This window comes from Anabrus simplex, chromosome 3 (genome assembly GCF_040414725.1).
Source record: "Anabrus simplex isolate iqAnaSimp1 chromosome 3, ASM4041472v1, whole genome shotgun sequence".
Taxonomy (NCBI): Eukaryota; Metazoa; Arthropoda; class Insecta; order Orthoptera; family Tettigoniidae; genus Anabrus; species Anabrus simplex.
Genome location: NC_090267.1, coordinates 354,908,418 through 354,933,227, shown reverse-complemented (window position 1 = coordinate 354,933,227; position 24,810 = coordinate 354,908,418). Strand labels below are relative to the sequence as shown.

Sequence of the window (24,810 nt, the reverse complement as noted above, 5' to 3'; positions counted from 1 at the left end):
AATTCCAGCAACTGAGAAAATTGTTAGAGTTCGGAATAAAACAATGTTTAACCGTCAAAAAGGGCTAAATTGAGACCCATTCAACCACGCTCTGCTACCACTTGTTACCGTGTTTTAATGGTAGGTAGAGGTGAAAGAAGGTGCGGGCGTGAACGGGTCTCAAACTACGGAATCAAAGTTAATGTAAAATTTAACAAGGTTATATTTTCTTTTCAAAAACAAAGAAATAACAAGCATGGCAGGTACAAAGTAGCAAGTCCAAAAGGTAGTTACAATATTTACAGGATTTGGGCTTCGCGCCCTGACTTCATAATGCTTGGGCAATCAGCTCAGTTTTACCCCAAACACAAGTTTCAACAGAGGGGCAGAAAACCCCATTCATGCCTAGGAGTCCTTGCTCCAAATTACACTGAAAAGCCTCCACGAGGCATACAACACTCAATTTTCAAAAGAGCCACACGCTCTCAACTTTAAGCCTCTCAAAGGCCACACCAAACTCCACCTTCGAGTTGTCCTCACTGGACATAGACACAGGGGTAAAATACCCAACCTACTGAGGTCTATTAAATGAAAAGGGGCAATTACATGACCTCTAAAATAACAATTTGAGAGGAGGCGATCTGCACTCCTAATACACTTGTTTTTAAAACCTAATCTGGCTCTAGGCCACTAATGCAAGGGCTAATCCCATACTACAGAGGTGACTTTAGAAAAGAGCAATTTGTTTTACGTTAACGAAGAATAGGTTGAGAAAATAAGTTCACCTCAAAACAATGTGAGTGGGAGCTCGAGAGGGTTAGCACTCTCTATCCCAATATGCAGCTTTAAAAGAGAATAGATGAAAAGATTGGTTACATTTTAGGAAAAGGTTACATGGTGGAAACGCTTCGAACCCGCTCCGAGAGTTAAACTGCCAACCTAGCAAGAAAGAAGTTATTAAGAGGCCATTACCTGGTGTTGAACAGCTGGAGAAGAAAGAGGCGCTTCCCGCCCCCTGCTATGTACTTTACACACTGAAAGATGGAACAGAAGTGGCCCGGAGACCCAAAAATCAGCAGTTTAAATACTCTCGCGGAAGGTTCTAGGCGTTTTAGGGAAGAGAACACCCGCCCACAATCACTTTATTGGCTAGGGTACAGAAACATATCCAAGTTGGGGGAAGATACATCGGATTGGTCGGAAATTACTAAAAGAAATTCGGGATTGGATAAATCTAAAACAAGGGGAAAAAGAGGGGTATACAGCCAACTTAAACAATAACAGAAAGAAATTTAACAAGAAACAAACTTTTGAAATAAGAACTTCTCCAAAAAAAAAAAAATAGTTCTTTCACTCCGCACTAGGGTGCACTATTGTTGATCTTCAGTAGTGTCCTCTAGAAGAGAAAGTTCACACTTCTTACTACAAGCAAAACAAAATACGTCGAAAATGACACAGTTCAAAAACTCCAAAATTTCCAGGTAGAGACATCTTCTGAGAAACTTGAAAATTAATACTGTCCATAAAGTTCAGACCTCCTCCAGCAGAGGAGTTTCAACAGGCGCACATTTTAAATTAGCGGTGTGGAGGTGTACCGCCCGGTACAATTATTATTATTATTATTATATAGTCGTTGTAGTACCGATAACAGTAGTCGAATTAGTGGATTCGTACCTGGCGCCCGCATACCCTTAGTTATCATGTGAATGTGCTCGCGTAGGAACGAACGTTGGACAGCCCTGCTGTAGACATAGCTAATCGCACGCACGGACGTTAGATGATTGAGTGCTGTTGATATGAGAATAATGTTTTTGTAGTGCCAGGGAATTGAACCCAGGTGTCATAATGAAAAGCCCTTTGGAGGCCAAGAATGATGAATAATTTTGTAGTGCCAGGGAATTGAACCCAGGTGTCATGGTGTAAAGCCCTATGGAGGTCAAGTATATGATGAGATAATGTCAGCACTAAAAGGTTTGATGTATGTTTGTGTAAAGGGGTATGAAGTCCCTGTGCTTGAACAGCTGTGCGAAGTGTTGGATGGCAGAGGGAACCCTCGGCCATATGACTTGTGCGAGCCAGAACTGTTGAATAAGATTTTGTCTCTGTCTGCGTGTTTGTTTTGTTTTTCAAGTGCTGAGGGGAAGTCGCCCTCGGCTTGTGACCTTGCCTATAGCGGCCGGGTAGGACCGCAGTTCGTTTGTTTGGTTTATATTTTCTTCTCTACTTAATCTTGTCACTTGTTTATTTCGCCACGTATTGAGGGAGCGGGGATATCTATGATTTTTATTGATGTGTGTGCACCTTAGGTATGTTGGACTGTGAGTTTTCATCCAGTCCAGGTCTCGTACTGTAAAGCTTTGTATATGGAAGGGTATGGGCTCAAGGTCATGTGATGCAACGGTTTTACGCATGGGAGATTGCTTTTGATTGTTCTCCTTTAGCCCAGATAGTTATCTTATCTTCCTATTAGACTTATTCTGTTGTTCAACCCTTGTTCCAGCCTGGAAGACCGATGGTTGTGGGAGATTGAGGTCCTCGACAATATCATTTTGGAAGATATCAGATATTCAAACTAATTGTATATATTAATTTGGATTTATTTTTTTGTAATAAATTCATGATGTTATTTTATGAATGCAGCTTGGTTCCTCGTATTTTGTTCATTTTTATTTTAGATTATTCTTACCTGATTAGTCACATATCCTGTTGTTATCGTAATTTCACCATTTGCTTTCCCACGTATTCCCTGAGATGTGCGCGACTGCGTTGCTGTGCGAGGATATGTGTTCAGGTAAGACTATGTGCATAAGCTCACGATTGTGGGAGTTTTGTTCACTAGGGTGCGCTTGGTTCGAGCTCAGCTTTCGCTTGACGGGAACCTATCGCATTGTAGGGCACACTATCATTAATTCTGAATTATGAAGACGGCACACACACGTACACAAACAAACGAACACCCACACAGCCCCCGAGCCATTGGAATTGACCAATGAAGATTAAAAATCTTCGACACGGCTGGAAATCGAACCCGGACCCCTTGGACCAAATGCGAGCAAGCTAACCATTTAGCCATGGAGCCGGATAGTTAGCTGATGATAACTTAGAAGGTCCTTGTGTATTCACTGTAGAAATATACCGATAATTCTATTTTAAAGTTACATAAAACACTTTATATACCGGAAATGAGATTGATAACACGAACAGAATATTACGCTCTACAAACACATTTTACTAACACGCGCTATGTATGAGTATATGGAAATATTGGGGTTTTAATTCTTCTATATCGTTGATAATCGAACCTAAAACATTATGTAATATTGGCCATCTATAAATTAACGTGTATGCTAATGATCTAATATTTTGTTAGTACAAGGTAGAAAATTGCCAAATTCGTGTTCAGTATCACTCATGCTATTCTGTAGACAACTTACGTAACAACCGTAGGTGTGCAGGGATGTTTTGATAAATGAAAACCTATAACCTGTTTTCCAGTCATTGACCGGGTCAGGGATGTAATGAATGAATCATACAGGCTGTTAGTACGATGGGGTCGCCACTCCCAAAGTGATGTATATTAATGACTGATAGATGCTATGAAATGGGAATGGAGAGTCTTGCTGGAATGAGAAATGACAGGGAAAACCGGAGTACCCGGAGAAAAACCTGTCCTGCCTCCGCTTTGTCCAGCACAAATCTTACATAGAGTGACCGGGATTTGAACGACGGTATCCAGCGGCGAGAGGTCGACGCGCTGCCGTCTGAGCCACGGAGGTTCTAGGGATGTTTTGGTATTTGTATAAAATCGATTTTTGTACCAAATTTGTTTGTAATCGGTGTGGTCCTTCCCAAAAAGTTTTCGTGTATTATTTACATCGCAGCATATATTTCCCCTTACGTTTTCTCAATTATTTGGGGTCGGCATTATGTATTTACAGTATACAGGGTGTCCCGGGAGGAATGGGCCATACGTTAAGAGATAATAGCATTGGTCATTCTAAAGCAAAAATATTATATGTACATGTGCTTTATTTTCAATAGTTTCCGAGATACAGACCGTACCGGTAACTGTATTAAGGTGACCATGGTGACGTTTGTTGATAAAACTGTATGTTTAACGTAGCTGGCTTAGCAGAAAGTATATCGTATTTCATATTTTGTACATTTCGTTTGTTGCAGAGGTACAGTATCTCAATCGAATTTATCCTGGACGTTGTGTCGAATGTGATGTTGCACGGCCAGCAAGGTCACGCCGCTGGATTATTGTTTCTGGGGTTGGTTAAGGAACGAAGTCTAAAGGGAAAAGTGCAAACAATGGAGGACTTGCTCGCACGCATTTTGCGTGCACGCACATTAAAGAAGAGGGAGACATCAGCTCCGATTTGCAACACAGCATCTGTCTGCAAGAGCTGCAAAATGCACTGAACTTGGTGGAGTATTTTTGAGAATTAAAGGCAAATGGACAATTACGCAATAATTGCACATAAGTTACAACGAGAAATTTACATTGAGAATTAGGCTACATAATACCGTCTGTATCTCGGAAACTATTGAAAATAAAGCATACGGTCCTATGTTTTCGCTTTAGAATGACGAATACTATCGCCTCTTAACGTATGGCTCCTTCCTCCCGGGACATCCTATATATAAAGCCCAGTTTTACGGCCGGGTGCTTTTCCTGACACCAACTCTCTGGGGAGGGATATCGATGGCCTAGTTCTAATACCACGTATCGGACAATATTCTTTCTATCCATTATTATGGATGTGCAGTCCAATTTTCGTTGTGCTCAATTTCCTATGACAACGTGTAAAGGAAAATGAACCTTAAATGCATTATACTGTAGGAGTGCGTAAATACGCCACGCAAACACACATTCCTACAGTGCGTTACGGTTTGTACTGATGTACTTCCTATCCATATGTGGGTGGGAGGCGTGACCGGTCTTAAGGCGAATAATGGATAAGAACAGCATTCTCAGATACATGGTGTTAGAACTAGGCCGTCCATTTGGTGTATGAATTGCGGTATGTTGTATGTAAACGAAAGTGTGCATTAAGGCGAACAAAAACACCCAGCCCCCTCAGCCGCTAGAGAAACTGCCTAGACCCGGCTAAAATTTCCGACCTCGCCGTGACTCGAACCTACAGTCCTCTAAATAGAAGGTAACAGCGCTAATCATTCATCCAAGAAGCCGGCACTCAGCACACATTACGATATAATCAAAATGATTCATAATGATTTATGTATAGATCATCTTTCTCCCGTCCACCTCCGTAGCGTAACGCTTAGTGTTGTTAGCTGCCGTCCTAGGGGGCCCGAGTTCGGTTCCCGGTACTGCCAGAAATTTAAGAATGGCAGGAGGGCTGGTATGTGGTTGAAATGGTACATGCAGTACAACTCCACAGGGGGTGTGCGTGAATAGAGCTGCACCACCTCGGGATGAGGACACGAGTTTACTTACTCACCATCTTCCCACTTACTTGAAATCGATACTACATGTGAATTCGGCCAAGTTTTGCGGCCGGATGGCAATGTGTTATGCACATATATTTACGTACAACTACGAGTTAAATATGCATATGCTGGTGATACCTAGTGTTTACAGTGCACAATGTTTTCCAGTACGTGCTAGAACAATAGTTGTACCGGGCGAGTTGGCCGTGCGGTTAGGACCGCGCAGCTGTGAGCTTGCATCCGGGGGATAGTGGGTTCGAACCCCCACTGTCGGCAGCCCTGAAAATGGTTTTCCGTGGTTTCCCATTTTCACACCAGGCAAATGCTGGGGCTGTATCTTAATTAAAGCCACGGCCGTTTCATTCCAACTTCTAGGCCTTTCCTATTCCATCGTCGCCATAAGACCTATCTGTGTCGGTGCGACGTAAATCCAATTGTAACAAAAAAAAATAGTTGTCACTTTTACTGACCTGTCTCAGTCTCATCCTCGGCTTTGAAAATACGGAAGTGACTAAGGTATGAGCTATGCTAGTAATGGCATTCTTTATGCAGACAGTCCTTGTTATAAATGGTGTGAAAATCTCGCTCACAGGGTCGGCTGGTGTGAAAATGTGAAACCACGGAAAATCATCTCCAGGGCTGCCGACAGTGGGATTCGAGCCCACTATCTCCCGGATGCAAGCTCACAGCTGCGCTCTCCTAACTGCCGGCCAACTCGCCCGGTGCGTGCATTTCAGTAGGCTTGTTATATAACAGCAAATTCTTGCGCGGTGAGGAAAGCAATGGGAAACTATCTCACTCCTAATTTTTCTAGTACTCCTCTTCGGACCATTTATGACAGTTATTGGTGGATCTGTTGAGGATCTGACCAGCCTTCGGGCCGACTACTCAACATATATTCGAGTTAAATATGGGTCATGATGGGCAAGCTTATAGGAAGAGGACTGAGTCGCTAACGAGGACAGACGTGAGATCAACATTTCCATGCTAATTCTGCACGTACATTCTGTCCATGCGTGAGAAATTAAATTTGTAAGTTGTTTATAGTTCCATCGGAACTTCGCACAAGAAAAGGAAGTCTTGGGACTCCTAATGTCCTTGATTATTACTCATGAATTATTCAACGGTTGTTATATATTCAACGAGTACATTTTCTCGTGCAATTAAATTCTATGACTCACGTAAGGACAGCTGAGATCATAACAGAACCACTATAGGGAATCTACCCCATTTGTAGCGCTTGTCAAGGGAAACTAGACTCCCTGCTAAGTACTTTATTCTTACTGGTTATCAAGAGTCTCCAGATTTTGTGTAACTGTAAATTTAATGACTTTAAGAAACAAAATTAATAAAGGTAACACGTACATTCCTAATACATTTAATGTAGCTTACCTAAAAATGTAATGTAACATGTAACTTGTGTAAAATAACGCAAAATAGCTGTAGTACCCGTCGCTGAGAGGAAAATCATATATCGTGTGCAAAGTTATCTAACTCGCCAGTATTCAGGCATGCTGTTTTACTCGGGACGTAGCAGCAATCACATCTATCAAAGATGAGTGGCAATAGAAGAGACAAAGCAAATCACAACAATGGTCAATATAATGTTATTGTTGATCAGTTTTATGAGCGTTCGATATTGTAAACCTTCACATTTAGTTTTCTTTCGCCTCTGGGATATTAGAGCAAACGATGTGGGGGTAAGACATTCCAGGAACCCTTAGGAGCGGGGGGCGAGGGGGTTCATATATAAAAATAAACGAAAATAGTGTCGAATCCTTACTCTTCGGGATCGCTGAGATGAATAATAACACTCCTTTGGGGTGGTGGTGGGGGTGAGAGGGGAGTGATATACACAAATAATCGGAAATATTGTCGAGTACTCTTCTGGGTCGCTTAGATGAATAGTGACATCCCGAGAATTTTTAAAGTCGAAGTTCAGCCCCCTTTGGGGTGGGGGTAAGAGGGAAGTGATATATAAAACGAATCGAAAAGAGTGTCGAGTAGTCTTCGGGGTCGCTGAGATGAATAGTGACACTCCGGATTTTTACGATCAGGAGACAAACCACGTGGGGGTAGGGCACCACTGGAACCCTTAGGGAGCGGGGGAGGGGGCGACGGGTTGAGATATAAAAATAATCGAAAGTAGTGTCGAAACCATACTTTAGGGGTCGCTTATATGAATAGGTGACATCCCGGAATTTTTTAAAGGCCTAGTTCATCCCCCTTTGGGGTGGGGAACAAGGGGGGTTAGATATAAAAATAATCGTAATTAGTGTCGGATATATTATAGGCTAGTTTTTGGGGTCGCCGAGGTGAATAGTGACACTCCTATTTTTAGTAACAGGAGACAAACCACATGGGGATAGGGCACCGCAGGAGGGTAACACTCACGAATTTACAGAAATGATGACGAAAATAGCAATACGTTAGTTCCCTGCTGGGAAGCAGAGACGTTGCCATGGTAACCTGTAGGTTCGTTGTCGGTCTGTCGGTTATCAATGCAGAGCATGATACCAGCAGAAAATATTTTTTTTGCTATTTTGCTTTACGTCGCACCGACACAGATAGGTCTAATGGCGACGATAGGACAGGAAAGGCCTAGGAATGGGTAGAAAGTGGTCGTGGCCTTAATGAAGGTACAGTCCCAGCATTTGCCTGGTGTGGAAATGGGAAACCACGGAAAATCATTTTCAGGGCTGCCGACAGTGGGATTCGAACCCACTATCTCCCGGATGCGAGCTCACAACTGCGCGCCCCTGACCGCACGGTCAATTCGCCCGGTCAGAAAATAGCAATTTTCTCCGTCATTTGAAGCGGAAGGTAAATTATTAACATAACAAAAGGTGTTTATAATGAAGAGACGTTTCACATACAGTCCACGGAGTTTACAGAAAGTCAATCAATCACTACTGATCTGCATTTAGGGCAGTCGCCCAGGTGGCAGATTCCCTGTCTTGTTTATTTAGCCTTTTCTTAAATGATTGCAAAGAAATTGGAAATTTATTGAACATCTCGCTTGGTAAGTTATTCCAATTCCTAACTCCCCTTCCTATAAATGAATATTTGCCCCAATTCGTCCTCTTGAATTCCAACTTTATCTTCATGTTGTGATATTTCCTACTTTTAAAGACACCACTCAAACTTATTCGTCTACTGATGCCCTCCCACGCTATCCCTCCACTGACAGCTCAGGACATACTACTTAGTCGAACAGCTCGTCTCCTTTCCCCCTAGTCTACCCAGACCCAACTTTGCAATATTTTTGTAACACTACTCTTTTGTCGGAAATCGCCCAGAACAAATCGAGCTGATTTTCATTGGATTTTTTCCAGTTCCTGAATCAAGTAATTTTGGTGAGGGTCCCATACACTGGAACCATACTCTAGTTAAGGTCTTCCCAGAGACTTATATGCTCTCTCCTTTACATCCTTACTACAACTCCTAAACACCCTCATAACCATGCGCAGAGATCTGTACCTTTTATTTACAATCATATTAATGTGACTACCCCAATGAAGATCTTTCCTTATATTAATACCTAGGTACAGTATTTACAATGATCCCCAAAGGGAACTTTCAACCCATCAACGCAGTAATTAAAACTGAGAGGACTTTTCCTATTTGTGAAACTCACAACCTGACTTTTAACCCAGTTTATCATCATACCATGGCCTGCTGTCCATCACACAACATTATCGAGGTCATTTTGCAGTTGCTCACAATCTTGTAATTTATTTATTACTCTATAGAGTAACATCATCCGCAAACATCCTTACCTCTGATTCCACTCTTTTGCTCAAATCATTTAGTATACATAAGAAAACATAAAGGTCCAATAATACTGCTTTGAGGAACTCCCCTCTTAATTATTACAGGGACAGATAAAGCTTCCCCTACTTTAATCCTCTGAGTTATATTCTCTAGAAACAGAGCCACCCATTCAGTCACTCTTTTGTCAAGTCCAATTGCACTCGTTTTTGCCAGTAGTCTCCCATGATCTAACCTATCAAATGCCTTAGACAGGTAAATCGCGATACAGCCCAATTGACCTCCTGAATCCAGGATATCTGTTATATCTTGCTGGAATCTTACAAGTTGAGCTTCAGTGGAATAACTTTTCCTAAACCCAAACTGCTTTTTATCAAACCAGTTATTAATTTCGAAAACATGTCTTATATAATCAGAAAGAATGCTTTCCCAAAACTTACATGCAATGCATATCAAACTGACTGGCCTGTAATTTTTTAGCTTTATGTCTATCACCCTTTCCTAATTTACAGGGGCTACTATAGCAACTCTCCATTTGGTATAGTTCCTTCATGCAAACAATAATCAAACAAGTACTTCAGATATGGTACTATATCCAACCCAATTTCTTTAGTATATCCCCCAAAACCTTATCAATTCCAGCTGCTTTTCTAGTTTTCAACTTTTGTATCTTATTGTCATTGTTGTCATAGGTAAATTTTAATACTTCTTTAGTATTAGTCACCTCCTCTATCTCGACATTATCCTTGTAACCAACAATCTTTACATACTGCTGACTGAATACTTCTGCCTTTAGAAGATCCTCGCATACACACTCCCCTTGTTCATTCATAATTTCTGGAATGTCCTTCTTGGAACCTGTTTATGCCTTAACGTACCCATACATACTCTTCCATTTTTCACTACAATTTGTATGGCCGCCAATTATGCTTGCCATCATGTTATCCTTAGCTGACTTCTTTGCTAGATTCAATTTTCTAGTAAGTTTCCTTCAATTTCTCCTTACTTCCACAGCCATTTCTAACGCTATTTCCTTCCAACCTGCACCTCCGATCTGGTTTTCCTATAAACCCTCCATCTATTCAGAGATTCTAAAATTATATGCATATGAAAACCTTCTCCGGGATGGGTATACACTAAATATGACGTTTGGTCAAGATCTATCCAGCCGTTTCACCGGGATGGTGGAACAGACAAACGGACAAACAGACACGAAAAATAAAAACCACCGATTCGGTCTTGAGTTGACCTAAAACGGATAAATATCTGAAAAATTGGCAAAACAAACGAAATTATAGGCAGCGGACCCCCTACAACTTTATTCATAGTTAATTTATAACTGTTGGGTTCGATTCAGTGTCGCTAACCATACAGTTTACGGACCCTACTTGCCGATACGACGTCTTACAGTTACTGTTAATCTTGCAGGTTGGCACTATGTAGTCATGATTTTTTCGTGACTTGTAAGATTAAACGGTACTGCCACTGCCGTATTATGAAAATCACTAGTGTTACATTACGGGTATACGTAAAGCATATTTTCTTTTTCTGTAGGATTGTAAATCTGTTTGTCTAATACCAGGTAAGTAGAATTGTGGCATGTTCGAAAAAGATGAAATGGCGTATGGCTTATAGTGCCGGGAGTGTCCGAGGACATGTTCGGCTCGCCAAGTTTATGTCTTTTGATATGACGCCCGTAGGCGACCATCATGTCGTGATGAGGATGAAATGATGATGAAGACAACACATACACCCAGCCCCCTTGCTTGGTTAAAATTCCCGACCCTGCCGGAGATCGAACCCGGGACCCCTGTGACCAAAGGCCAGCACGCTAACCAGCATCTAGCCGTGGGGCCGGACTGCACGTTCGAATAATGCCTTTAATAACGTAGTTGGTGTTAAATGACGAACGCGGCATTTTATTAATACAGTCTTATTTCGTTCAATTCCCATGTATAGAATTCAATTAGGATGTCCCCCTGTGGGTGGGGGCGGTAGAATAACACCCACGGTATCCCCTGCCTGTCGTAAGAGGCGACTAAAAGGGGCCCCAGGGGCTCTGAACTTTTGAGCGTGGGTTGGCAACCACAGGGCCCTTAGCTGAGTCCTGGCATTGCTTCCACTTACTTGTGCCAGGCTCCTCACTTTCATCCATCCTATCCGACTTTCCTTGGTCAATTCTTGTTCTTTTCCGACCCCGACGCTATTAGGTTTGCGAGGGCTAGGGAGTCTTTCATTTTCACGCCCTTCGTGGCCCTTGTCTTCCTTTGACCGATATCTTCATTTTTCGAAGTGTCGGATCCCTTCAGTTTTTTCCTTCTGATTAGTGTTAATAGAGGACGGTTGCCTAGTTGTACTTCCTCTTAAAACAATAATCACCACCACCACCATCAATTAGGATGACATTGCATAGAAACAAGAAAATCTACATGTGTACAGTGGATCTGGACTCGCATTGTAACGCAACGACACACACACTCTCTCACACACACACACACACACACACACACACACACACACACACACACACACACACACACACACACACACACACACACACACACACACACACACACACACACACACACACACACACACACACACACACACACACACACACACACACACACACACGTTGCTCGCGTTACATCTTCATGCTTGACTGTTGTGCCTTTCAGCGTTCAGTCTGCAAGCCTCTGTGAATTAAGCAAGTACCTCCACGATCATCTACTTGTACCTACTTCTGAAGGCTTGTTCAGTTCCACAGCTCTTATCTTCAAAATAATTAAAACCTGCCTAAACATTGTCGCCTTTGTCCCTTCAAGACGGAGTTTCATTTCCCTAGGTACAGTAAGTCAAAGTGAAACTCATACACCACTGTAACTAGTATGTGGTTATGAATAGAATTGTGGTCAATAATTTATGTTCACATTTTATGTGTGGAGCAATAAAGATATGTCTTGAATTATTTAGTCACCACAGGCTAGTTAGCGTATCCCTGAACTTAGTAAGATGTTACAGATTCTTTGTCTATATGTTGCTGGGGCAAAATGAAACCATACAGTCCTACATAGGCAGCAGTGGCGGCTGGTGCAGAAAATCAGTTTTGTGCTGTGACCTATCCCCCTCAAAATAATAATAATAATAATAATAATAATAATAATAATAATGTAGAAACATATGCGGTTTTCAAGAGGCTGAGTTTTCTTTTTTGCTATTTGCTTTACGTCGCACCGACACAGATATGTCTTATGGCGACGATGGGATAGGAAAGGCCTAAGAATGGTAAGGAAGCGGCCGTGGAATTAATTAAGGTACAGCCCCAGCATTTGCCTGGTGTGAAAATGGGAAACCACGGAAAACCATCTTCAGGGCTGCCGACAGTGGGGTTCGAACCCACTATCTCCCGACTACTGGATACTGGCCGCACTTAAGCGACTGCAGCTATCGAGCTCGGTGCTGAGTTTTCCATACCGGTACTAAACAAATACGCAAACAACCTCAACACATATACACATTCCTCATACAAAACGAATTAAACATACAATAGCACCTGCAATGACAAAACATTCACGAACTCAGAAACACTTGGGGTGAGCGCGCATAAAATATAGGTTTTCATTGTTACCAAAATTATTGAAATGAAACCAGCCACGTCCTATTGCGAAATTATATGTTATGTTGTTATAGTGAAATTTATAAACCAGACACTTTGAAATTAAAGAAAATCACAATATCATGCCCTTATTTTGACAACATAAAAAGTACAACTTGTGGCTATGGAACACGCAAGTTGGAAGTATCAAAGACCTGGCGGGAAGAGCTGATAGCTTCCTCTACAGTATTTTGTTTTCCCGTTTACTTTGAGCGATCCCCTCTTAAATACTACCGCTGAGTCAAGAGGGTGTCACCTCCCACGTTCTCATTTCTGTCGAAATGCAAGTGTAACCAGTTCTGCGTCTCTCTGGTCGAACGAATTGCTGTGAAGTGATGTCTTGGCTGTTGTTTCCACAGCACATCGGAGAAGTTGGGCACACATGCGCAAAAGGCAGAGTTCCTGCTTTCTGGCAAAAAGCTTAGAAATTCTCGCTGAGCTGTGATCTGCCCAGCACCCGGCATGGAGCGCACAACTAGTTACCTGATTGTGAGGGGAGTTGAATGATGTCCTATTCTTTGGCTGACGTCTTTTTCAATGCACTTTATTTGAGTGTAGATAATATTATTAAACTAATTCATTTTTCAAATAGACAATGTGCTGCAGCACTTCAGCACATAAGGTACGACCGCCCCTGATGGGCAGATAAGAGGGCAGTACATATGTTGTATGTTTGTGTTTCTACGTCACATCCATTTTACTGTGGAGAGTTGTGAAGTACAGACAAGTTCCGGTGCTATCATGGGGCGTCAAAGAAGACAATCTTTGAAAGAAGAAAGAGAACCATAAGAGAGGAAAATCATTCCGAGAAACTGGTAAACTTGTAAACAGGAGTCATGCAACTGCACAATTCGTTATAAACAAATATGAAAGTATGCGCAATATTGAAAATAAAGACCGAGGGAGTGGGAGAAAAATTTTGAACCTCAGGGAGGAACTTGGATAGTAAGATAAGTGAAGAAAAATCCAGTGATTAATGCTCCGAAACTGGCCGTGATGGCTGAGGAACATACCAACAAGAGAGCACATCCAGAAACTATTCGACTTATCCTAACGAAAAGTAACATGCATGGACGAATAGCCAAGAAAAAAACATTTGTTAACAAGAATAACAGGAAGAAAAGGTTGAGTTTCGTTAAGGAGTATATAGAAAAAGATTTTTACTCCTGGGAGACCGTTATTTTTGCAGATGAAAGCCAATTCAATCTCTTCGGATCAGATGGAAATGTTAATATCTGGAGGAAACCAAATGAGGAGTTGAAACCTAGCAATTTACGTTCAAGTGTCAAACATGGTGGAGATAGTGTAACTGTCTGGGGGTGCATGTCAGCTAGTGGACCAGAAGAGTTGACTTTTATTGATGGGACCATGGATCAACATGTGTATCTAAATATACTGAAAGAATATTTACGACCTGGTGCTCAAAAGCTTGGAATACTTGATCGATTTAAGTATTACCAAGTTAACGACCCGAAGCACGAAGCTCATAAAATACGGATGTGGCTGCTGTACAATTGACCAAAAGTACTCGAGACACTTCCACATTCACCAAACTTATATGTGATACAAAATCTATGGTATTACTTGGAAGCAGCGATAAGAAAACACCAGATTTCGAACAAAGATGATATGGAAATGGCTTTATGTGAAGAAAGGAAGAAAATAGATCCATCTTATTGCGAAAAGTTGGTGCAATCTATGCTTAACCGTTAAAGAGCCGTGAAAGTGCAAAAGGGTATCCTAGAAAGTAATTGACTGTTAAAAACATTGTGTTATTGGAGATCACTCAGGAGCTATTTGAAGGTGTATGAGTTTTACTTTGACCTGTTTAAGAATAATGTATTAATTTTGTTTGAAAGTATAGGAAATAGGAGTTGATTTACTTTGTACTTTTGGTATATTTATGTTGGGTATTCAGCCCGAAGGCTGGTTTGATCCTCTGCAGCTTCTCTAACGGCTGTCATAAATAGCCTACGCGTCACTGAAGAGGCGTATTAGGAAAATGCTTGCTTGCTTGCTTGCTTGTTGTTGTTTTAAGGGGACTAACATCGAAGGTCATCGCCCCTTAGGAAAATGAGTGAGGTAGTTTCCCGTTGCTTTCCTCACCGAGCCAGCCGTTGCTATTACATATCCGTCTACCAAGCCCACTGAAATGCATCCACCAACCGACCCTATGAGCGATATTTTCACACCATTCATAACAGGGTCTGGCTGCATAAGCAATGGCAATACTAGCATCACTCATACCTCAGTCACTTTCATATTGTCAAAGCCAAGGATGAGACTGAGACAAGTCAATGAAAGTAACAAATTTGATACAGCCCCCCATACCAGAAGACATAGTGAACAGTAAACACTACATCTCGCGAGTAGAGTAATGTGTATGTGATACACCAGAACCAAGATTAAAATAAAGTAGGCCTAATGGAAATATTTTTTGTTCAATCCAAATAAACAAGCTTTCCTCTAGTGTATGAGTTTCATTTTGACTCACTGTAGGTTATCTGCCTGCTGTCATTTCTTGATGGATACAGTACTTTTGCATCCATCTCTTGGCACAGGCCAGAGTAAAGTGTAGCTTCCACCGAAGTCTCAGTCTCATCTATGGCTGTGACAATATGGAAGCTGCTGGGATATGGATGGTGTTGAGTACGACGAGTGTATGTGAATGTTATGAAAGGTGTTGCTCATAGGGCCAGTCGTGCTGCAATAGCACTTCATGGCCCAGTGAGGAAAGCAATAGCAAACTACCTCACTCCTCACGTTGCCTAGTACCGGTACGTTTCATTTTGGTGCTGCCATTGGTTTTTATGGTTTTCCTGTAACTGCATAGTCTTTGGTGGTGTTGTTTGAGGATCCAACCAGACTCTGGGCTGATGACCTAACAGACAAGTAGATTATCTTTCTCCTTTCACTCCCTGTGGGTGGGGGCGGTAGAATAACACACACGGTATCCCTTGCTTGTCGTAAGATTAGACTAAAGGGCCTCAGAGGTTCTTAACTTGGGAGCGTGGGCTGGACATCACGGGGCCCTTAGCCGAGTCCTGGCATTGCTTCCACTTGTGTCCGACTCCTCACTTTCATATATCCTATCAGACCTCCCTTGGTCAACTTTTGTCCTTTTCCGACCCCGACGGTATTAGTATGGAGGCCAAGGGAGTCTTTCATTTTCACGCCCTTCGTGGCCCTTGCCTTTCTTTGGCTGATACTTTCATTTTTCGAAGTGTCTGACCCCTTCCATTTCTTCCTTCCGATTAGTGTTAATAGAGGGAGGCTGCCAAGTTGTACTCCCTCTTAAAACAATAACCACCACCACCACTACCACATCACAACTACGCGGCCCTAACCGCACGGTCAACTCAATGGGTAAATACCTATTTTACTGTATTTTATTATCAAGTCATATTTGATCTAGAAATGGTACAAAATATATTTGTGTACATATTATACTGTAATAGTTTTAACCAGCCCCCAAGTATTATTCACATGTTTTGTGTCGATAATGTCAAGTGAAATAAATTGTTTGTGTTTGGTTATTTTGAATTTCCTTTCCCTTGAGATATCTATATATATAAAATAAGAGTTTTGTCTGTGCATTACTCAAAATTTAAAAATGATGGTATTTCTGTATCAGTCATGTCCACAGTAACAAGGAAATGCATTTTTTTTAATTTTCCGTAATTTCTGTCTGTCTGTCTATCTGTCTATCTGTCTATCTGTCTGTATGTACACGCATCACGAGAAAACGGCTGAAGAGAATTTAATGAAAATCGGTATGTAAAGTCCGGGAATAAGTCGATACAATCTAGGCCATAAATAATCTTTTTCGCGCTGAGAGAAATGGTAGTTTAGGGGAAGGCCTAAAATTTAATTCTCAAATATTTATGTTATTAGTGGTCCTATTTTAATGAAAACCGTATGTAAAGTTCTAAAATAAGTCGCTACAATATAAACTATAAATAATCTATATTCAATCTGAAAGAAATGGTAGTTTAGGGGAAGGCCTAAAATTTTATTCGCAAATATTTATGTTATTAGTGGCCCTATCTCAGTTGAAATAGGTATGCAAAACAGGCGAATAAATCGCTACAATCTACGCCATAAATAATCTTATTCACGCTGAGAGAAATGATAGTTTAGGGGAAGGCCTAAAATTTATTTCTCGAATATTTGTCATTAGTTGTCCCATCGTAAATGAAATCGGTATGAAAAGTCGCGGAATAAATCGTTACAATCTAGGCCATAAATAACTTTATACACGCTGAGCGAAATGGTAGTTTAGGGGAAGGCCCAAAATTTAATTCTCGAATATTTGTGTTATTAGTGGTCTTAGTGACAATTACTACATAAATAAAGTTACATAGTATTAAATTTCCGATCATTTATGTCTTATACATTTTGACCGTACCAGCTATGAATGTGGAGTTTTGTTGCTACGATCATATCAGCGCCGTCACGAGAAAATGAGTAAACAAAATTTAATGAAAATTGGTATGTAAAGTCGGGGAATAAGGAACTACAGTCTACGCTATAATTAATTTTATAAGACGGCCTTATATTACAGAGTCGAAAGAAAACTGAATGTGAAGGCCTACAATACAGAAAGCTCATAACATTGATCAACAATAACATTAGATTGACCATTGTTTGTTGTGATTTGCTTTGTGTCTCTGTTGCCATTCATCTCCGATAGATGGCATTACTGCTGTAGGCTATACCGAGGCTTTTTTAAATCTGCTCTACGTCGCGCCGACACAGATAGGACTCATGGCGACGATGGGATACGAAAGGGCTAGGAGTGGGAAGGAAGCAGCTCCTACGTTAATTACGTTACAGCCACGCCATTTTCCTAGTGTGAAAATTGGAGACCACGGAAAACCATCTTCAGGGCTGTCGACACTGGAGTTCGAACCCACTATCTCCCGCATCCAAGCTCACAGCTATGCGCTCCTAGCCGCACAGTCAACTCATCCGGTCGTACCGAGTATAACAGCCTGCCTGAAAATTGGCGGGAAGTAGCTGGGGAGTTAGATACATTTCTTTTTTTTTTTTTTTTTTGCTAGGGGCTTTACGTCGCACCGACACAGATAGGTCTTATGGCGAGATACATTTCTGATACTACTGATACGTAACAAACTGGTTCATCATAGCATTCGATCTATTCAATTCCTACTCTGAGGCACTGATTGGAATGTGTAGTGTGCATATTTAAAGGAGTAATGGCAGAGAAGTGTTCACGGCTGTCTGCGGTCTGGTCGTTGCAGCACTGGAACTTTGGACTGTTAGATCGGCACCGTAGTACTGTTCGATAAAAGTGAGAAAATGTGCGGTTTATTAATTTGATTGAGTATTTTATATAACATTGCTTTTAATCACTACGTTCCTTCTGACGACTTGAGGTAGGAAAACCACAAAGACAGTCTTTCTGAGAATCCCGTAGCGAAGCACGGGTACATCAGCTAGTGTATTATTAAATGTAGTTTGAAGGTTTCGGAAACAGCAAAATTATCAAATAGAAAAGAATATTAGGATTGTGGCCAGTTTGCTGCTGTTTTATTTTTTTGCAAATTTTTAACAATAATTTCTTTTGCGCTATATTTCCAAGTTTTTATGCCATATACTGGTACTTTTTAGGGCATTTTCCAGAGATACACAAAAATCCAAGCTTAGGTTATGGTGGTTAGCGCTATTTTTAGGAGATGAGCTAGAATTATGTTGTCAGGGTGTTCAGAAGTTCCCCGGCAAATATACGTCACGTTTCCTCCTTATAGAGTATAATCTTGGCGCATAGTTGCCAAAATGACTATGGTCGTGTGACGAGAAGTCGAGTTGTAAGGAGTGCGAGGGGTAAGCATGTCTTTCACGCATGCGCCTAGCTGAAGTCTCAAGTTCTGACAATAAACATCTGTTCCGTCCGCGGTGACTTTTGCGCATTGAGGTTCTATTGTGAAGTTAAAAAGTGGTATTGTAATTGGGCTTCAGTTACACATTTACTATAACCTCCTGAGACCTGGTGTCCTTTTAAAAGGACACGTTTAAAATTGTTGGTGTACCATTTTTTTTGGGAATTCATTTACCTTGGTGTGATATGCTTCTCACTACACTGTCTTCCACCAAGACACCGTAAAAATTATACACTTTTATGAAATTTGACCAAAAGAGAAATGTTCTGGGCCTCAGGAGGATAATTACATGTACGGCATAATTAACAGTTTAATAATGAACATTTATTTCAGTCTTCTATCATGACTAATGTTTGTAATGAGTGTAGTGCCTGTTACTCGTTCCATACCTACAAACTGCTGCGACTTTTCATCACACGCAGATAGTAGAGCCTGGAACGAAATAGTACAAGGTCATTGTCATATTAAAGCTGATAACGGGATTTAATCATCCTCATCATTATCATAAGATTATAGATTGTAAAATGGTAATGAACAAGTATCCATGTGATACGAGAGTCAGTTTTGGTGTGAACGTGTAACCGTTTCTTATTGTCCAGTTACTAGGTTCTACTCGAACGCACCGGCTAATGATCGGAGTAACAGAGTATCACGAGTAGGGTTGCCATACGTCCTGAAAAAGCGGGATTGTCCAGAATTTGAGCATGTGTCCCGACGTCCAGACTTAATTTTTAAAATCCCTAAGTGTCCCGAATTAAAAAAATCGGAGCAAATTATTTAAAATTTTGCTCAAATGGTTTTGAAAGGGAATGTCCCAGCTGTTACTTAAAAATCTATGCAAATAACATTGAATATTCCCGTAAATCATTTTGGAGTGGTCGGTAAAGTAGGTATTTTACTTAAAGTATGATTTCTTATTATTTCTCTATTCGATTTATAACATTAACAACATAACATTTATGTCTTTGGGTAATCGATGGGGCAGTTGACATAAAATTACCCAAATACACTCGTTGGAACCGTAGGCGCCAACTTTTGGTCTTGAGCACGGGGGAAGGATGAATATATAAATTATTTTTACGGGAGCAAAAACACGATTGCGTCCTCTTACCGTCTTACCACTATATGCATGGGGGCAAGTGCTCGCTTGTAGTAGGCGCCTATGTTTGGAACTCGTTGATGTTGGTGTCCTGAATTTCATCCTGAACCTTATGGCAACCCTAATCACAAGCCCTACTTTACATGTCAGGGGATAATATTTTTTTAAGTCACGATAGGGAGGAGAGGGTTTAAAAAAATACTCAAACAGAAAGTAAAATAATAAAACACGACTCACGTTAATTAGTACTGCTACTGTTGTTGAATGTCTGACTACCGCCTACGTACGTCTTCTTGCAGGGCTTGGCACTGGTAGTGGCAGGGACTGCGCGATATTGCATCGCACTGCGGCACTGTGAGGACTCCACTGCAGAACAAGCCTGTTTAATGCAACTGTCTTCTCAAGCACACGGAAGAAAGGTAAAGGTATGACGTAGCCAATGTTGCACGTGACCAACCGGTATGAAACTGAGAGACCGAAACATCGTCGCAGTTCGACCTCGCCTGTTCCAACACAGCATAAAGTAGTGGTTCTCTGGCACGTACATGTGTTAAGGAAAATCATCCGTGAATGAGGCAGCCTTCAAAGTTCTGCCTGTCAAACCTCCCACTGAAAGTTACACAATTTGTAAGACTGAATGATGATCACAGGATCTGTCTGAGCCTGGCATTGCTTCCTCTTACTAGTGTCAAGCTCCACTCTTTCGTATTTACTATCCGACCTGCCTTGGTCAACTCTTGTTCCGACAGTATTAGGTTTTCAACGCCAGTTTTCACGCCCTTCATCACCCAACCCTCTGTTAGAATTCTTCCATTTATTTCCTCTGGTTAATGTACGAGGGAATGTCCAACGGAGCAGCCTTCGATTCAGTGGATCCTGGGTTCGATTCCCGGTCGGGTCGGGAATTTAGGCACGCCTGGTTGATTGTTATAGGTCGAGAACTGGAGGTTTGTGTTCGTCTTAACACACACATTCTTCATACCCACACAACCCGTGATGATGATGATGATGATGATAATGATGATTGTTGTTTAAAGGGGCCTAACAACTGGGTCATCGGCCCCTAATGGGACGAGGTGGAACGAAATGACATGATAGTTAACATTTTAAAATGTTTCCACTGACTAGAATTTAAAACAAAGGATGACGAAAATGATTATGAATTTAAAATAATCAGTGGATCTAATTCGCAATGCCTTATTTTCTGATATGCCAGCCCCGTGGTGTAGGGGTAGCCTGCCTGCCTCTTACCCGGAGGCCCCGGGTTCGATTCCCGGCCAGGTTAGATATTTTACTTGGACCTGAGGGCTGGTTCGAGGTCCACTCAGCCTACACGATTATAATTGAGGAGCTATCTGACGGTGAGATAGCGGCCCCGGTCTAGAAAGCCAAGAATAACGGCCGAGAGGATTCGTCGTGCTGACCACACGACACCTCGTAATCTGCAGGCCTTCGGGCTGAGCAGCGGTCGCTTGGTAGGCCGAGGCCCTTCAATGGCTGTAGTGCCATGGGGTTTGGTTTGGTTTATTTTCTGATATAATGATAGAAAATATAAATTTCGCTAGAGTAAGGCATTGCCTTCCACACAACACATCACACTACCAATCACCACAGAAACACTCATGCCTCTGCATGCGGCCGGCATTAGAAAGGGCATCTTGCCTTTAAACTAGGCCAAGTGCATAGCAGTACCGACCCCAGAGGCCAGGAAGAAGAAAATTATGATATCATGTGGCTTCCTTTCTTTTTTTTTTCTTTTGCTAGTTGCTTTACGTCGCTCCGACACAGATGGGTCTTATGGTGACGATGGGACAGGGAAGGGCTAGGAGTGGGAAGGAAGCGGCCGTGGTCTTAATTAAGGTACAGCCCCAGCATTTTCCTGGTGTGAAAATGCGAAACCACGGAAAACCATTTTCAGGGCTGCCGACAGTGGGGTTCGAACCTACTATCTCCCAAATACTGGATACTGGCCGCACTTAAGTGACTGCAGCTATCGAGCTCGGTATGTGGCTTTCTGACCATACAGGTCTGGTGTAGGCCTTTCTAACTGACTACCATGGGCAACCTGCGCCCTCCTCTCTCTCTCTCTCTCTCTCTCTCTCTGTGTGTGTGGTGATGATAATTATTTTTTACAAGTTGCTTTACGTCGCACTGACGCAGATAGGTCTCATGGCAACGATGGAGTAGAAATGGGCTAAGAGTGGGAAGGAAGTGGCCGTGGCCTTAATTAAGGTACAGCCCCAGCATTTGCCTGAAATGGAAATAGAAAACCACGGAAAATCATCTTCAGGGCTGCTGATAGTGGAGTTCGAACCCAATATCTCCCGAATGCAAGCTCACAGCTGCGCGCCTCTAACCGCACGGTCAACTCGCTCGGTGATGATGAGGATGATAGAAGTGGGGAGAGGGTGAAACCCGGTGTCGGCACATAACCTACCCCTGTCGAACAACACCAAAGTGTCTGCTCAAGGCTGAAAGGCTCCATTCGACGGACGAACCACCATCAAGGGCGTCTATAATAACACTGTGGAGAGGTTTGGAATTGAATCCAGGCTCGTATCCCACCACCTCTCATACCCTGAAGACCAACATTCTTATGGTGAAATTTTCTTCCTCCAGCGAGACTCGAACTGGATAATCACTGTGACAGACCATACAGACTTAACGATCATGGCCACCAGGCAAGCAGAAAAAGAAGTGTTAAGAGGGGATGCTTGTCTATGGTACTTCCTCTTATAACAGTCATTACGAAACACGACGGTATTACTTTTGTGAGTACTAGAGTCTGGTCTTGCAAGACCGTTCTCCTTCTATAGCACATACGCACATTCTTCGAGGAGCGGGAACTCTTCCCTACCGGGGCAAGTGTTGCTGACGGTAGCGGACTGGACTTCTGAGCCCCAATTGGTGTGCTTGTTTCCGAGTCAGATGGTGGTGGTGGTGGTGATTATTGTTTGAAGAGGAAGTACAATTAGGCAACCATCCTCCATACGGAAGGGCTCCGGCACTTCGAAAAATGAAGGTATCGTCCAAAGGAAGACAAGGGCCACGAAGGGCATGAAAATGAAAAGACTCCCTAGGCCTCCATACGTAATACCGTCAGGGTCGGAAAAGAACAAGAGTTGACCAAGGGAGGTCGGATAGGATAGATGAAAGTGAGGAGCCTGCACAAGTAAGTGCAAGCAATGCCAGAAATCAGCTAAGGGCCCGTGGTCGCCAACCCACGCTCCAAAGTTCAGAGCCCCTGTGGCCCCTTTTAGTCGCCTCTTACGACAGGCAGAGGATACCGTGGGTGTTATTCTACCGCCCTCACCCACAGGGGTAGTTTCCGAGTCAGTCCGGTGGTATTTGAAACTGGTCAAATACGCGATCCTTGTGTCCTGTGGGTTCGATTCCAGTACCTCGACTTCTCTGATAAACCATTTTAATAGTAATCAGTGAGACGTAAAACTAACACCATTACCATCAGAACCCCTCCCTTTCACACAGTTGATGTCAAGATGTCTTGCCCCACCACTACTTCCACCACCTTCACTAACAACAACAACAACAGCAGACGTGAAGTGCTCACAAGATCCCAACTGATCTCGCATTGCGTCCACTTTCCTTGCCTTGACTCTTGTCATCTTTGCTATCTGAACTTTCTTGGAGAATTCTTATTAACACCGAGTTCGCTGATATTAGATTTGCGATGGCGAGGGACTCTCGTATTTCTCCGTTTTCTTTTTCTATTTTCTTTACGTCACACCGACACAGACATGCCTTATGGCGACGACGGGATAGGAAAGGGCTAGGAGCAGGAAGGAAGCATCCGTGGCCTTAATTAAGATACAGCTTCAGCGTTGGCCTGGTATGAAAATGGAAAACTACACACACAAACATCTTGAGGGCTGCCGACAGTTGGGTTCGAACCTAATTATATAATTATTCATTGATCTGTCTCAGTCTCATCCTTGGATTTTACAATATGAAAGTGTCTGAGGTATGAGCGATGCTAGTAATACCATTACTTACACAGCCAGTCCCTGTTATGAATGGTGTGAAAATTTCGCTCATAGGGTCGGTTGGTGCATGAATTTCAGATGGCTTGGCAGACTGATACGTAATAGCAACTTCTGGCTCGGCGAGGAAAGGAATGGGAAACTACCTCACTCCTCATTTCACGAGTACGCCTCTTCAGTGACGCCTATGCTATTTATGACAGCTGTTGGCGGAGCTGTGAAAGATCAAACCAGCCTTCGGGCTGAATAACCAACAACATACAAGCTGATAGCTGCCGTGAACCAAATCGCGCAGCTATTCAGTTTTCTCAGTTTTTATAGATCTACCATCTGTACCACATACCGTCCATTCTTCGGAGAAGGAGAATAGGTTTTGTTAAGTCATTAATTATATTACATACAATATACATTGTCAAAGAAAATAACACCATAAACACACATTCAGAATAAAATGTTATTTCCATTTAAAACAAACCCACAGATTGAAAGTATTCCTACACTAAGTAAAAGGGATCCATGATTAACCACTGTTTAAACTTACATTCGAATATACATTGTGTAAAATAGCTACGCCGACAAACTTAAAGATGTCGTATAGGACACGGAAACAAACAACTCCTTCTAATGGCATTTTTTTGTGGAAGTATTACCGTAGCTGTTGCAAGACATGCCATTGGCCATAAGGTAACACATGTGGTTCCAGACAGATCGGGCACCGGCAGTCTTTGGAATTTCAGTGCGTAATCATTTAAATGAAACATTTCAAGAGCCCTGGATTGGGGGAGGAGGTCCTGTTCCTCGGTCTTTCCGATCACCGGACTTATCCACTTCAGAGTTTTCCTTTGGAGTCAGAAGCGAGCTCATGTGTATGAGACACTCGTGCTGACACGGGCGAGACTATGGTTTCCAAAATAGTTGCAGCAGGTGGGGAAATTCCAGAATATC

General features: G+C 42.2%; 1 protein-coding gene across 8 annotated transcripts in view; it reads right to left on the bottom strand.

Moving 5' to 3' along the window:
- LOC136866367 (cysteinyl leukotriene receptor 2) overlaps positions 1-20,278 on the bottom strand; it is a 244,753-nt gene extending 224,475 nt beyond the window's left edge. For 3 of the 8 annotated variants that reach the window (XM_067143244.2, XM_067143246.2, XM_067143245.2), the window contains exon 1: positions 20,102-20,276. The gene's annotated coding sequence lies outside the window, so the exon portion shown is untranslated. Of the gene's footprint in view, positions 1-20,101 lie in introns of all 8 variants that reach the window. The other 5 variants (XM_067143249.2, XM_068226717.1, XM_067143243.2 and 2 more) reach the window with 4 other exon arrangements.
- Positions 20,279-24,810: the final 4,532 nt, after the last annotated feature.